Source organism: Ornithodoros turicata, chromosome 1 (assembly GCF_037126465.1).
Source record: "Ornithodoros turicata isolate Travis chromosome 1, ASM3712646v1, whole genome shotgun sequence".
Taxonomy (NCBI): domain Eukaryota; kingdom Metazoa; phylum Arthropoda; class Arachnida; order Ixodida; family Argasidae; genus Ornithodoros; species Ornithodoros turicata.
In genome coordinates this window covers 189,976,977-189,992,270 of record NC_088201.1, presented here as the reverse complement: position 1 = coordinate 189,992,270, position 15,294 = coordinate 189,976,977, and positions in this window count along the sequence as shown.

Sequence of the window (15,294 nt, the reverse complement as noted above, 5' to 3'; positions counted from 1 at the left end):
TCCGAGAGCCAGCTTCAGTCCGCGACGGTGGAGCAGTTCCAGGGATTCCAGCGCTGATCTGCTGGGCTTGGCGTAGGGGAGTCCGAAGAGCATCCGTGCGGCTGTGGTGGCGTTGTGGATGGTCAGGAGGGTCCTCTGGGGGCAGCCGGAGTGCCGTCCGCTGAGTCGCTTGGTCACGTTCAGGGTTGTCTTGCATCTGGTCTGGAGGTCCTTGACGAGTGGAGCCCAGGAAGACCTGGGATCCAAGGTTACTCCGAGAAAACGGTGGACACGTACCTGTTCAAGTGGCGTGTTTTCCATCAGGATTGGTTCGGGCAGCGTACACCAGTTTGCCGTGGAACCAAGCAGTATGACCCTGGTCTTTTCGGCTGACGGGGTGAGTCCGAGGCCACGGATGTACTCGGTCGTAGCGTCCACGCCCTTCTGGATGGTCTTCATCACTTTCCAGGGGTCATTGCCGTTGGTCCACAGGCAGATGTCGTCCGCGTAGATGGAGAGTTGCAGGGGAGGTGTTGTTGCTGGTAGGGCCTTGGGGAGTCCAGCCATGACGAGGTTGAAGAGCAAGGGGCTCAGGATACTGCCTTGAGGTAGATCGAGCTTCTGAGGACGTGGGGAGCTCAGCGTCGATCCCAGTCAGACCCTGAAAGAGCGGTTGGAAAGTAGAGCGTGAATGAAAGCAGCTGCCTTGCCTCCGATTCCAGGGTCGACGAGGGAGTCCATGACGGTGTTGATGGGGACGCTGTCGAAGGCGGCCTTGATGTCGAAGAACACCACTGCCGTTCTGCACTTGCGTTTGGCGGTGTCATCCACGTCCGAGACCAGGTCCAGCACAGAGTCCTCGCAGAAAAGGTTGCGTCGAAAACCTGTCATGCAGGGGGGGAAAAAATGACTTGGAATTAAGTGGCCATGTAATGCGGCGGTGTAGCAACCGCTCTGTCAACTTAGCCAGGCATGATGTGAGCGATATCGGCCGATAGGAGGTCAGTTCGCCCGGGGGCTTCCCTTGCTTCAATATCGGCACGATGACGCTCTCTTTCCAGGATGGAGGTGGCAAGGCCTGGTCCCAGCACTGGTTGATGGAATCCAGAAGCCGTGTAGTTGTCTTGTCCTGTAGGTTGCGCAGGCACTGGTAGGTGAGTCCGTCCATCCCAGGGGCTGACTTGGCTTTCAGATGATCCAGGGCGAAGCGCAGTTCTCCGGCCGTGAAGGGGTGGTCCAGGTCCGTGGGACATGCCGGAGGCGCCGCCGTGGAGGGGACGTCCCTCCCTGCGCCGAACAGGTCGGCGAAGTCCTCTGCCAGCTCCTCAAGGGAGACCCCTTTGGCTAGAGCCATGGAGCTGAAGGGGTTCGCCTTCCTCCTCCCCTTCAGGGCGTTCACGACAGACCAGAGTTTCCGGGCCGATGTGCTGCTGGTCAGGGAGGCCGAGAACTGCTTCCATTGGGAGCGCTGCAGCGTGACCGCATATCTGCACAGGGCGGCGGAAACTCGTCGGTATGCCGTCAGACGCCCCGGGGAGTGGTTTCGACGCAGGGCCCTCTGTGCGCGGCGCCTCGCAGCACACAGACGGAAGTACTTCAGGTCAGGTTTCGGGCCGGTTGCTGGCGCTGTCCCGGACTTGGTTGCGGCGGCCAGGGCTGTCCTGATGTCCTCGGAGATGTCCTGGGAGGCAGGGGTTCCGTCCAGGCAGGCTCGGAAGGAGTCCCACACGACGATGGTGGTCCGTCGCTTCGGGGCCCGGTGCTTGTAGGCCAGGGTCACGTCGATCGGGAAGTGGTCGCTGCCCCAGCTGTCCATTCCGACTTCCCAGTGCGCAGGGACGTCCGGGGTGTGCAGGGTCACGTCGATAGCGCTGGATACTGGTGGCCAGTAAAAGGTTATCTCACCTGTGTCGGCGACGAGCAGACTGCAATCCTCCAGGGACTGCACTAGGCGTCGGCCGCGGCGGTCAGCGTCGCAGGAACCCCAGAGCGGATGGTGCGCGTTGAGGTCTCCACAGAGACGCAGAGGGCCTGGCAGGGAGGACTGAACTTGCTGCAGGAAGTCGTCAGGTATCTGGTCCACCGTAACCGCGTAGCTGGGACGGATGTAAACAGAGGCGACAGTGAGTGAGTCATTTCCAAAACTTACCTTTACAGCTGTAACTTCAATCACGGCTGACGATAGCTGGTCTGTGGGCAGCTGAGTTTGTGCCAGGTGCCTTGCGACGAAGACTGCCGTGCAGCCGTGGCTGAAGTGTGGTATGCTGGGAGAGGTGTACATGATGAAGCCTGGTAGCCCCATCGTGTCCGGGATGTTGCATTCCTGGAGGCAGATGACGCTGTAGTTGGTCTTGGTGAGGCGTTGCTTGAGCTCGGCCAGCCTGGGTCGTAGTCCGGCGCAGTTCCGTTGCAGGACGCGTGGGAAGGCGGGTGCGGGGAGTTGCTGACTTCGGTGGGGCTTACTGTCCATAACTGAAAGTAGAAAGCAGACTGGCAAGCATCGGTTCCATTACCTTGAAGGCTTGGACTTCTGGAATGTTGCTGGCAGCCGGGATGGCAGCCAGCATGGCACGGAAGGCTGTGATGAGTAGGGGGACCAACATCATCACCAGCTGGGTGCCCTGGGGAGGTGCAGGTTCCGGCTTGGCAGCAGCTTCCTGTGCAGCAGGCTTGGGAGGGGCCGGCGTCGTCCTCTGGGGTCTGTCGGCGGTGGGCGGCGGCGGTCTTTGGGTCGGGGCAGGGTCCCTGGGCAGATCCCAAACACTGGGGGTGGCATTAGTGTCAGGGTTCTTACCTGAGGCCGGTTTGGCAGTTGCAGGTTTCTTGGCAGGGGCCGCTGGCTTCGGCAGGGCTGGGAAGGCATGGGCGCTGCGGACGGGTGCTGGGCGCGTTGGCTTCACGACGGCGGGGTTGATGCGGCCGCTCCGGGACGGGCGGACCTCGCAGGCGTCGGTCTTCACAGCTGCGATGGCGGCCTTCCTCTTGGGGCATCCTCCGAAGCTGGCTGGGTGGGGTCCTCCGCAGTTGGCGCACCGTTGCTCCTTCCGCGTCGTGCAGTCCTTGAAGGCTTGGCTCCCGGCGCATGCGCGGCAGCGCTCCGACCGACGGCGGTACTTGGCAACGTGCCCAAAGCCCTGGCAACGATAACACTGGGTGGGTGAGAAGTACTCGCTTACGTTGAACTTGTTGAAGCCTAGCGGCACTTCCTCGGGCATGGCAACGTCGCTCTTGAGGGTGACGACGACGCTGCTCGTTGGCTGGGTCCTGGTTGTGACCAGCGATAAGGGCAGCGATCGTCGCGGGAGCAGCATATCGCGCGCCGCGGCCGCCGGCATTCTGGAGACCTGGAGCTGCTCCCCGATTGGTCGGCGCGGCGAGCAATCGCGCCGTGGACGTGGGGGAGCCGTCAGTTGAAGTCGTCCCAGCGTCGCGGCACACCGTTTCGTTGAGTCCCGGCTACAGCACAGGCTAGAATGGCACGTACCAAGCAGACTGCTCGTAAGAGTACGGATTAATTCCTGTGTGGAAATTCTGTGCGGCTTTGGACCTTGTGCGTGTGTTTGCTCTTGTGAATCGGTGTTTCTCCTCATCGAGGGAGTGCCGGTAAGGGCTAGAATAGATAGAGGCATAATAAACATTGATTAGCATTAGGATTGATTGCTTTCCTAAGGATAAATAATCAGTGGCAATTTGCCGAGGCGGACGATCAAGAGAGTTTCTCTCATCGGTACGCCCGGTGAGAGAGCGGAAGTCAGCCATCCAGTTTACATTTACCCTTGGTTATCTTTCCGCTAATATACATTCTTCTTTTTTTTTTCTTGCGAGCAAGCCCGCTCATTAAATGTAATCATTAGTGTATTCAGTTATCTCTCACCAGTCTAAAAATATAGCTTTTCTTTTGTTTTCTTGCGAACCTCGCTCACGGTTGGTACATCGCGGAGTGACCGTTGGGCATTTCGGCGACCGTGTGTTTTGATTGGCTGCGTAGACTTTGGCTCTCGCACAAATCTGGTAGCGTTTGTTTGTAAATAGAATAAGAACTGTGAATTTCCAAAAACAGTAGAGTGTAATCAAAAGAATGGCAGAGGTCTTTGACAGGCCTCTTGCCTTTAAGGTTCGGGCGCCCATCGGGTGCTTTCTGAAAGACGTGCCCACTGCGGCTAAAGCAGTGGCGCCAGGTCTCGTACGCGGAGGCCAAAGCAGAGGAAAGGGGTTTTATGAGGTAATAGCCCAAAACCTAGAAGGAGCGTGTCTGCTCCGTGAGAGCGGGAAACTTACCATCGGCGGTAAGGAATGTGATCTCTTGGCCCTAGATAATAGGGTTAAGAGAATCACGGTGTACAGGTACCCCATTGACCTCCCAGACACAAAGCTGGAAAAGGTCCTTGGGGGTTACGGAAAGGTGGTAAAAACCACAAGAGAAATGTTCGGCGGCATCCACGCCGATTGCGAAACCGGAACGCGCATTGTTCTAATGGAACTCACAGGCGTGCTTCCGAATTTCGTCACGGTGAAAGGCATGCGAGTTGAATGCTACTACGTGGGAGTCGACAAGAGATGTGCGAGGTGCAAGGCCGCCTCTCACTTGCTGAGAGACTGCCAAGCAGAAAAGTGCAAGGGATGTGGCAAAATGGTGAATGGAGAATGTGAGCAATGTGGGATTGAAGTAGAAAGTAGGAGATGGGTTGCGAGAAAAGGACAGGTAGCGTGGGGCAGAGATGTCACACAGAAGGAAAATGACCGAGATGTGATGAAAGGTCACTGGCTGGATGCAAACGGATTTCCAAAGCTTAGAAACCCCCGTCAGCTGACAAAGGCATCCGAAGAGGTAGAGGCTAGGGACAAGGAGGATGAAAACGAGACGGAAAACGGGAATGAAAAACAAATGAAAAATGAGAAAGAAGTTATCAGTGGAAAGGAGTTAAAGAACGGTGATGGGGGCTGTGGGGCTGGAGTCCCAGACAGGGAACCAGCGAATGTGACTGTGGGTGCGGAACCTTTGCAGTCAGGGGTTAGTGTAGTGCCAGAAACCGTTGAGTCGCTTGAAGTGGAGGTGGAGGAGTCATCTGAAGCGGATGAGGACTCATCCTCCACCACAGTACAGACAACTCCAGAGTCTGCCATTAGTTGGTCCGAATCGGATGCGGACTTAACTCTGGTGAATGCTGAAGAGACGGAGGGTGAATCAGGTACGGAACACATGCACAAAGGAAAAGGTGACGACTTTCTAGTGACTCCCAGGAGGAGCGCTAGGAAGAGTGCTAAAGCAAAAAAAGAGAAATCCAATAAGAAGTAAATTTCTGCCATTCCAGTAACAACCAACGGGGAGGGGAACAATCATAAACATACAAATTTTAAATAACTGGCACGTAATAGACTCCTAGATTAATTTTTAACTTACTAAATTATGGACATCAATTTCCTCTCACTTAATGCACGGGGATTTAGAGAATTAGTGAAGCAAAACGAAATTTTAGATTTAGCAAGATATCTACATATAACAATTTTACTTTTACAAGAAACGCATATTTTTAAAAGGGAGGAAGTTTTAGCTATTGAAAGAAATCACAACGTGCAATCTTTCTGGAGCTTTGGAACCCATAACTCCAGAGGTGTAGGAATTATAATTTTAAATCGTGCAAACATCAAAGTAATGAAATGGGAAAGGGATACCGAAGGAAGAATAATTAAATTAACGTTAAAAATAAACGGGGACGAACTTGCGCTTTTGAGTGTCTATGGGCCAAATAATTCAGCAGAAGCCTATGCTTTTTATAAAGATGAAATTCGATTCCGAAATTCGTGATAGGAAATATGAACACAGTAATAGCGGGTGATTTTAATTGCATAATAGACAAGGATAAAGACTCATCGATTGGTAAACACAGAAATTCGAAAGCGGCCAAAGAATTAGAATACCTCATCAATTGTAAAAGTATGATCGATTTGTGGGAGCATACACCAAACGCAGACAGAGGATACACCCTCTGGAAGGCAAAATCAGCAGTCAGGTTAGATAGGTTCTATTGTGCCAAGAATTTCAGTAAAAAAAGAGCTCAAGACTGCAGTCAAAGATACAATTGGACTAACAGATCATAAAGGGGTAATAGCCCCATTTAGCGGGGTGGGGCGCCCGGGTTTTCGGGTGTCCCCTTGGAAATTCAACGTGTCACTATTGGAAGACACCCAAATAGATGCAGAAGTTCGTGACATTCTCCAGCGTCGGCCTCAGAAAGGGCAAGGGTGGATTCGCTGGCGGGAACATACTACGAGAGCCGTCAAAGAATGCCTCCAAAAATGGGGCAGACTAAAAGCGAGCCAGCGACAAGAGATAGAAAGCCTCCAAAAGCATCTGAGAGCACTTGAAAGAGGCTGCTCCACCCTTATGGTTGTCACCAAAGAGCATGCAGAAGGCCACCTGAACATCCTCTGGGAGGAGCGGTGGGAGGCCGTACGTTACCGCCTAGCGCGGGAAGCATTTGAGAGGGAGGCGTGGTGATCGCGGGCGTTGCTCGCTAAGGAATCTGAAAATGGCCGTGAGCCAATGGATGCGTTGATATCCGCAGAGGGTGTCAGGCTTGAAACAGCCGACGAAATGGCCAGAGAGGCCAAACGTCATTTTCAACGTCCGTACAGTAACACTGCTGGCTCGCAGAGAAAGACGCCAATTGCTCGTCCCTACCTTCAGACTAACCTGAGGGAAATAGCCGTCGTCATAAAGGGACTGAGGGGGAACAAAGCCCCTGGGCCTGATGAGCTGAGCTACGCTTTCTACAAGAAGTACGCCAAACTTTTGGGGCCGGTACTGCAGAATGTCTTCAATGAGGGCCTAAAAAAAGGGACTTCGGATCGACTTTTTTAAAGGGGCACATCTTTTTGATCTGCAAAGATGAAAGTAAAACGGAACACCTGGAGGCCTATTACTCTGTTAAATGGGGACCTAAAAATTCTCGCTAAAGTTTTTGTGGTGGCGCTGGTGCATGGGAGCGCGGAAGAAGGACGAAGAGAAGCGGCGGAGGCAGTTCCTTGCAGGTGCAGCTCGAGAGAGGCTGCAGACGGGCTTCGCTGGAAAAGAACTGGACCGAACTTCTGGCTCAAACCGCAGACCTTGCAGACACCGGCCCTTGGTGGACTACAACCTCCACTGCACTTCCCACTCTATCCCTGCTGCCGCCTCACTGTCACGTCGTACGAGGGTTCTCCATCATCCCGGGCAGGTCCGACGACACCCCTGGCAGCCAATACCTCCAAGGGAGTAAAATCACGTTTGAAACCCTCTGTTGTGCCTGTGTCTCGATGTTTCCCACTATGCTCCCCACACCAGGTGTAGGCCAGCTCACCGCGAGGTGAACGGGCTCATTCACCACAATTTCTGGCGTCCGCGACAGGACCACTATCTTTTGGTGGGTGGCGAGCTAAGGAGGGAAACTATGCGCAGAGCTAGAGAAACTTATAGCGGCGGGTCGTTCATTGGGAGTACCCGAAGGCGAGCTTCATGTGTGGGTAAACGAGCAGGTGACCCTAGATAGGGAGCGGAAGGCTGCAGAGAGGGAGGCTAGGGCGGAAGAGAACCGCGAGAGCTGCGGAGCGGGAGGCAGTAGAGCGATTGTTGCTGGCGGAGGAAAGGGTTTTGTCCCTTCGGGCTCAAGTGCAGGCGTCGGGAGTCAACGTCAATGGTGATCCCTCTCGTACTCCATCTAGGAATGGGGAGGGGAATGGCTTTCGGCCGGGTATGCAGAAAGCCATGCCAGTGTTCGATGAGAAGAGGGACGACCTGGATGCATACCTGCACAGGTTTGAGGTAGTGGCATACGGTTTGGGGTGGCCGCGTGACCAGTGGGCCACGGCTCTTAGTTTGTCGCTAGCGGGAGAGGCTTTGGCGGTTTTCGGGCGGTTGTCTGCAGAGGACTCGAGCAGCTATGAAAAGGTTAGCGCTGCGTTGTTGCAGAGTTTCCGGAATACTCCTGAAGGGTTTAGAGAGAAGTTCAGAAGTTGCGTGCCTGACAAAAAAGAAACTGCAGTCCAGTTCGGAGCACGGTTAAGCCATTTGTTCGACAAGTGGGTAGCGACATCCAAGACTACTAAAGATTTTAAGAGCCTTCGAGATTTGATACTCCGTGAGCAATTTGTTAATCGGTGTACTTCGGCTCTAGCAGTGTTCCTGAAGGATGGAGAGTGTAATACGTTGGATGAGCTCTGCCAACGGGCTGACAGGTACCTGGAGGCACAGGGATTGCGGGGTATGGGCCGCACCGCCTCAGACCTCCATATTGATGGAGCGGATAGCACGCCGAAGGGTAGTGGGAGTGTTAAGCCCCCCATCTGTGTATTGTGTGGTAGTGCAGGACATAAGGCTTCGGACTGTCGGGTGTCCCCGAGACGGCGGGAGAAAGGCTCATGTTGGACATGTGGTGACGTGGGCCACCACGCACGTAACTGTGGGAAAAGGGCGCGTGACATTGATAAGCAGTGTCGAGCTGCGTGTGTGTCACGTGCGGGTTATACTAATGAGGAATCCCCGGAACGGGAATCGGATCAACCCCATACAGAGCCCAAGATGGTAGTGGATATGGTTCAGGCCTGTGGAGGTGTCGGGCTTGTGGGAGAACTACCATCGTGCGTAGGTTTTCTAGGAGGGAGAAAAGTCGAGGTGTTGAGGGACACAGGGAGTAATATGGTGCTGGTGCGCCGTAGCCTGGTCGCGGAGGAGCAGTTGACTGGGGACAACTGCACAGTGTACTTGGCCGACAACACGCAACGTAGCTGGCCAGAGGCGCGGATAGACCTGCATACTCCATATCTAGAGGGCATAGTATCAGCGTATTGTGTTGATCAACCTTTGTTCAACCGGGGGTGCGGACCGTAAAGACCATCACGGAGCCGCCCCAGGTTGAACAGTTGGACGGTATGGCACAAGGAGGGGAACCCTCTGCGGAAGGGGTGGCTGGTGTGGTTACAAGGGGCCAGACCAGGCAGGCCCGCCGATCACGCCGACCGCTTAAGGTACCGGAGTGCATGGACAAAGAGGTGAGCAGAGAGCAGTTGGCTCAAATGCAACGAGCGGATCCCACACTCTCGCGAGCGTTCAGTGAGGTAGGGAAAACGATAAGCAAGCCGAGGTGCCGCAATGTTTACCTGTTTGAGTTAAAACAGGACGTGTTGCGTAGGGTATGCCGGTTGGAAAGCGGGCGAGACGTGGAACAGTTGGTAGTTCCGTCGGCCTTGCGCATGATAGTGTTGCGCGAAGCGCATGACTCGTTGATGGCAGGGCATCAAGGCCAGAGGCGTACGATTGATCGGGTGTTGTCAGAGTTTTTTTGGCCTGGCGTGCAAGGTGACGTAAGGAGAAACGTGCGCTCTTGTGATGTGTGCCAACGTACCGCGCCGAAGGGCAGATGGCAGACAGCGCCATTGGGAAACATGTCTCTGATTCATATCCCGTTTCAGCGGGTGGCCATAGATATCGTGGGTCCCATTAATCCACAGGGGAACAGGTACATACTGACGCTGGTGGATTTTGCTACTCGATACCCAGAGGCGGTAGCCCTAAAGAATGTAGAGACGGTTACGATAGCGGAGGCGCTAGTAGAGATGTTTTCACGGTTGGGCATCCCGCGTGAAATCTTGAGTGACAGGGGGTCCCAGTTCACGGGCGACCTCATGAAGGATATTGCGAGGTTGCTGTCCGTTAGGCAACTACATACAACCCCATACCACCCTATGGGGAATGGTTTAGTAGAGAGGTTCAATGGGAGCCTTAAGCAAATGCTGAGACGTATGGTTCAGGAGCAGCCACGGCACTGGGATCGTTATATTGCCCCAGCACTGTTTGCGTACAGGGAAGTGCCGCAGGCGAGTACAGGGTTTTCGCCTTTTGAACTGTTGTACGGGAGAACTGTACGCGGTCCTCTGGGCGGTCCTCAGGGAACTTTGGACAAACCAAGCACTGGAAGAGGCAGTACCCGTGTACCAATATGTTCTGGACCTAAGGAATAGGTTGGAACAGACATGTAAGTGGGCGGAGTCAGAGCTCCGTAGGGCCAAATTGTGTCAGTCTAGAACATACAACAAAAAGGCACATGTACGAGTACTACACCCAGGACAGAAGGTCCTTGTTTTACTACCTACGGTACCAAGCAAACTTACCATGCAGTGGAAAGGACCGTACACAGTGGTCAAACGCCGGAACGACCAGAACTATGAGGTGCACATGGGCGAAGGCATCAAAGTGTTCCACATAAACTTGCTGAAACTCTACATTTCACGTGACACGACTGGATGTGGGGTAGTCGTGGGCGAGACAGTAGCTCGTGATGAGATTGCGTGTGCAGCCGTAGCTGAAGAAGCACCTCTTGATCAGCAGATTGATATCCCTGCTCCGGGGTTGGTTCCGGGACAGTCTTACAATGATGTGACATTCGCAGACACTTTGGGCGAAGGGGAAAAGGTAGAAACACAAACGTTGGTCAAGGAGTTCCAAGAGATTTTTTCAGACATTCCGGGTCGCACGAATGTGCTTAACTGCCACCTCAGGCTATCGGATGACAGGCCGATACAGGCAAAGCAGTTCCCAATACCTCAGGCGTTGCAAGAAACGATAGAAAACGAGGTCGAGCTCATGCTACGTATGGGAGTTATAGAGAAGTCAGAATCTGCATACCGGGCGCCACTGGTAGTGGTGAAAAAGCCAGACGGTTCTAATAGGTTATGTGTGGACTTCCGCAAGCTAAATGATGTTTTGGTATTTGATGCAGAACCGATACCTCGGGTGGATGCCATGTTAGCCCGAGTCGGCAGGGAACGGTACTTTTCCAAATTAGATTTAGCCAGAGGGTACTGGCAAATACCGATGTCGGAGTCGTCCAAAGAAAAGACGGCCTTTACAACGGAAAGCGGCTTATACCAGTTCAAGTACATGCCTTTTGGACTGAAGACCGCGGCTGCGGTATTTACCAAACTTGTGAGAGAAGTTATCAAGGGTATACCGAACGTCGAGCACTATATTGATGACATACTTGTGGCAACAGATACGTGGGAAGAACACCTAACGGTATTGCGGCAGGTGTTTGAGAGGATAAGGTCTGCTCAACTCACTCTCAAACAAAAAAAAAATGTGAGTTTGGAAACAGAGCAGTGTTGTACTTGGGGCATGTCGTGGGACAGGGTCAGATCACCCCGAACCCTGACACTTTGGAGAAGGTGGGTGCGGCGCAAAGGCCACACACTAAAAAACAAGTCAGGTCATTCCTAGGCTTGGCAGGGTTCTATAGGGACTTTATTCCGCATTTTGCAGAAGTCTCGGCTCCACTGGTTAACTTGACGAAAAAGGGTGCTAGAAATGAAGTTACATGGGAACGACAACACGAGAATGCATTCGCTCAGTTGAAACGGTGTCTCTCCACTCCGCCAGTATTGGTGGCGCCTGATTTTGACAAAACATTTATCCTCAGGACAGATGCTTCGATGCAAAGCCTGGGCGCTATGCTACTGCAAACACATGAAGGGGTTCCGAGCCTAGTAACCTGTGCTAGCAGGCGTCTGTCAGCCGCAGAACGCAACTACGCCACTATTGAGAGGGAGGCACTGGCTCTTGTCTGGGGTATTCGGAAGTTCCAGTGGTATTTGTTCGGACGTTCCTTTATAGTACAAACAGATCACCAACCTCTGCAATACATTAAGAAGAACACGTGTGTGAACTCTAGGGTGACGAGATGGAATTTGTTTTTACAAGAGTATGAGTTCACTGTGCAATACATCAAGGGCAGCGAGAATGTCGGAGCTGACTTTTTGAGTAGATTATAAGGTTTAAGCTGCAGCAGAGTGTTGCCCAAACATTGGAATATGTTGTGATTGATGGAGCCTTGCCGTCAACAAGGTTCTCCAGTAGAGTGTTGTTTCACTGTTTTTGGTACGGGTTCGTGTGACTTGTTTAGGGCGGATTTTGTGTAACATGATTACCGATGGTGTGTTAGATTGATCGGGTTGTAGCGTGATATTATTGTACAATAGAGATGTTTGGAAAACAACTAAGTTGCAAAATAGATGTTATCTGGTCGCCCTAGAATATGTCGCAGTGCATCATAAGCGTGTTTTCGTCACTTAGCATATGGACATTGCGTGCACTGTTGCAGAAGGACGCTCAGTAGGACATTACGTAGTGGCTTTATGGACATTGAACATTCAGCGTTGTTATGATGTACAATGTCTTGTGGTGAGTGGCTATATGTGGTGGCGCTGGTGCATGGGAGCGCGGAAGAAGGACGAAGAGAAGCGGCGGAGGCAGTTCCTTGCAGGTGCAGCTCGAGAGAGGCTGCAGACGGGCTTCGCTGGAAAAGAACTGGACCGAACTTCTGGCTCGAACCGCAGACCTTGCAGACACCGGCCCTTGGTGGACTGCAACCTCCACTGCACTTCCCACTCTATCCCTGCTGCCGCCTCACTGTCACGTCGTACGAGGGTTCTCCATCATCCCGGGCAGGTCCGACGACATCCCTGGCAGCCAATACCTCCAAGGGAGTAAAATCACGTTTGAAACCCTCTGTTGTGCCTGTGTCTCGATGTTTCCCACTATGCTCCCCACACCAGGTGTAGGCCAGCTCACCGCGAGGTGAACGGGCTCATTCACCACAGTTTTAGCCAATAGATTAGAAATAGAAATGCATAATATTATTTCAAAGTTTCAAGGGGCTGGGGTAGTTGGCAGAAATATTAATAGAAAACTATCAGAAGTTAGGGACATTATCACTTGGACAGCGGACCGTAAAATTAAAGGAGTACTACTTACAGTGGAGCAGGAGAAGGCTTTTGATAAGATTAGTCAGGATTTTATCTTTGAGGAAATGGAAAAAAAAAGAACTTTGAAAGTGACCTTGTGGGGGCAATAAAAACTCTCTATAGAGCTCCCAAAAGCGTTGTCATTATTAACGGTGTCACAAGCGCATTTTTCGGCATACAGTCGGGGGTCAGACAGGGATGCCCACTGTCCCCTTTGCTGTATGTAATAGCTTTTGACTCTCTGCTGAACAGAATTAATCAAGACGGGAGAGTTCAGTCTATCCCTTTGCCTGTCAAAAGTAAAAACAAAGCGATCATCGCTTATGCAGATGACCTGACCGTCGTTGTAAAAGATGAAAATTCGGCCGCGGAAACCTTTAATGTAATAGAAGAGTGGGGCAAACTCAGCGGTGCAGCCATCAATAGGAAAAAATGTGCTTGCCTATATTTGGGTGGTTTGCACCCCAATAGAGATCTGGGTGTCAAAGTCACTGATGAGGTAAAGGTACTGGGTATCAAATTCAACAAAACAGGCTTTGCAGATAGTAATTGGTGCGACAAATTAAGTGAGAGCAGTGACATTATGATTAAGTTCGGGAGAACAGATATTCCTTTGCATGCCCGCGATAGAATAGCAAATACTTTAATTGTACCTAAATGGATTTACCTATTTGGCATAGAGGGTTGCAAAGGTGAGGTTATTAAAAAAATTAGAAAGCAAATTTTTCAATTTATCTGGAATGGCAGAACTCAATGGTTGAAACAAGAAAAAATGATGATGCTCAGCAAAGAAAAAGGGGGCATTGGCATACCAGATTTAGGCAAATTGGCTAAAGCAGAAGCACTCTGGTGGGTATATAACGCATTAGCGGGAGACGGTTTAAGTGCAGAACTTGCTAAATTTTGGCTGGGATGCAGTATTAGGATCTTCAAACCAGGCAGAGTAGATATCACAGGAGCAAAGTCAGCCTACCTGCCCTGGTTTTATAAAAATGGAAAAGATGTGCTTTATGAATTAAAGAAAATAAATAACAAGCAAGACTTTTCGGCGCTCAGAGCAAGGGAATTCTATACCGCCGTACGAGCGAAAGAGGAGGAGAGCGCATCCAGAACGTGAGTGCCGGAGGCGTGGCGAAGAATAAACCAGTTCTGGCTGGAAAGCAGCAGAAAGAGCTTGCTTTGGAAAATTGCGCACGAGATAGTTCCCGTCCGGTACAAGTTCTACATGTGTAAAACGTCATCGGACGGGAACTGTGTCGTGTGCCACCAGCCGGAAACGGTCAGGCATGCCGTGTTTGATTGTATGGTAGCTCGTAGGTTATGGGAATCAGTTAAGAATTTCTTCGCTCTGCCAAATCTAACATACGAGGAAGCCATGGGATTCCACCTCTGATAACTTAACAAAAGAGAAAGGAAGTTTTACCAATTAGTCGCGGCTGAAACCACCTACCAGTGCTGGGTAAACAGATGCCGTGTTGTGCATGGCGCTGAAGCCTGGAATGAAACTGTTGTTAACTCTAAAATCAGGGAAGAGAAAAGGTTAGACTGGGGGATGAAGGTTTTAAAAAAGCGTGGCAGTGTAGGGGCTTTAAATTTGAACATGAGGTTGTCAAATTTAAATTACATTAACCAGGACAAGAGAACAGGAAGAAGAAAAACTTAGGTAAGCAAAGTGGTAAGTAGTCGGGTACGGGATGGGACCATAGCAGTATTCAGACACGCACAAGAGGCATGGCATGACGTTTCGAGTAAGGACGTACTGTCGGACTCAAGTGCAAAAGCAATGAAATGTACCTTTATGGGACCATTTCAGTTGTGAACTGTTAGAAATAAGAGTTAAGGATTACATATAAGGTTTTTGAAGGCTATTGTAGAATAAGATGGGCACCTTCTATAGGTGTTCCATCCTAACAGTTCGCAATACAAGAGTACGGATTAACATCAGTGCGGAAATTCTGTCGACTGTTGACTTTGTCCGTGTGTTTGCTCTTGTGAATCGGTGTTTCTCCTCATCGAGGGAGTGCCGGTAAGGGCTAAGAATAGATAGAGGCATAGTAAACATTGGATAGCATTAGGATTGGTTGTTTTCCTGAGGATAAATAAACAGTGGCAATTTGCTAAGGCATACGATCGAGAAAGTCTTTTCTCATTAGTGCGCCGAAGCAGATTGCTTATCATCGGCACGCTCGGGCCAGAGCGGAAGCATTTATAATGGCGTTGGCACCAAAAGCGTTTTTATGTCTCTTTGAAGTGGTGTCTTGTTCTGCATTGATGACACAATTAAAATCACCTGCTACAATAAAATTGGTAGCACCTAGGAAAAATTTTGGGACTTCTTCTCTACAAAAATTTTCTGAATCTCATGCTGTGTTGGGACCATATACATTGATTAGTCTAATTGGCATGCCATTTGCGATGATGTCGACTGATATTACTCTCCCCTCTATATCTCTTTCATATTTCCTTACTCTGATGTTTCCCTGTTTTAAAAGAATGATGCCTGTTCCTCTTGAATTGTGTGAGCCGAAGCTCCACAATGAG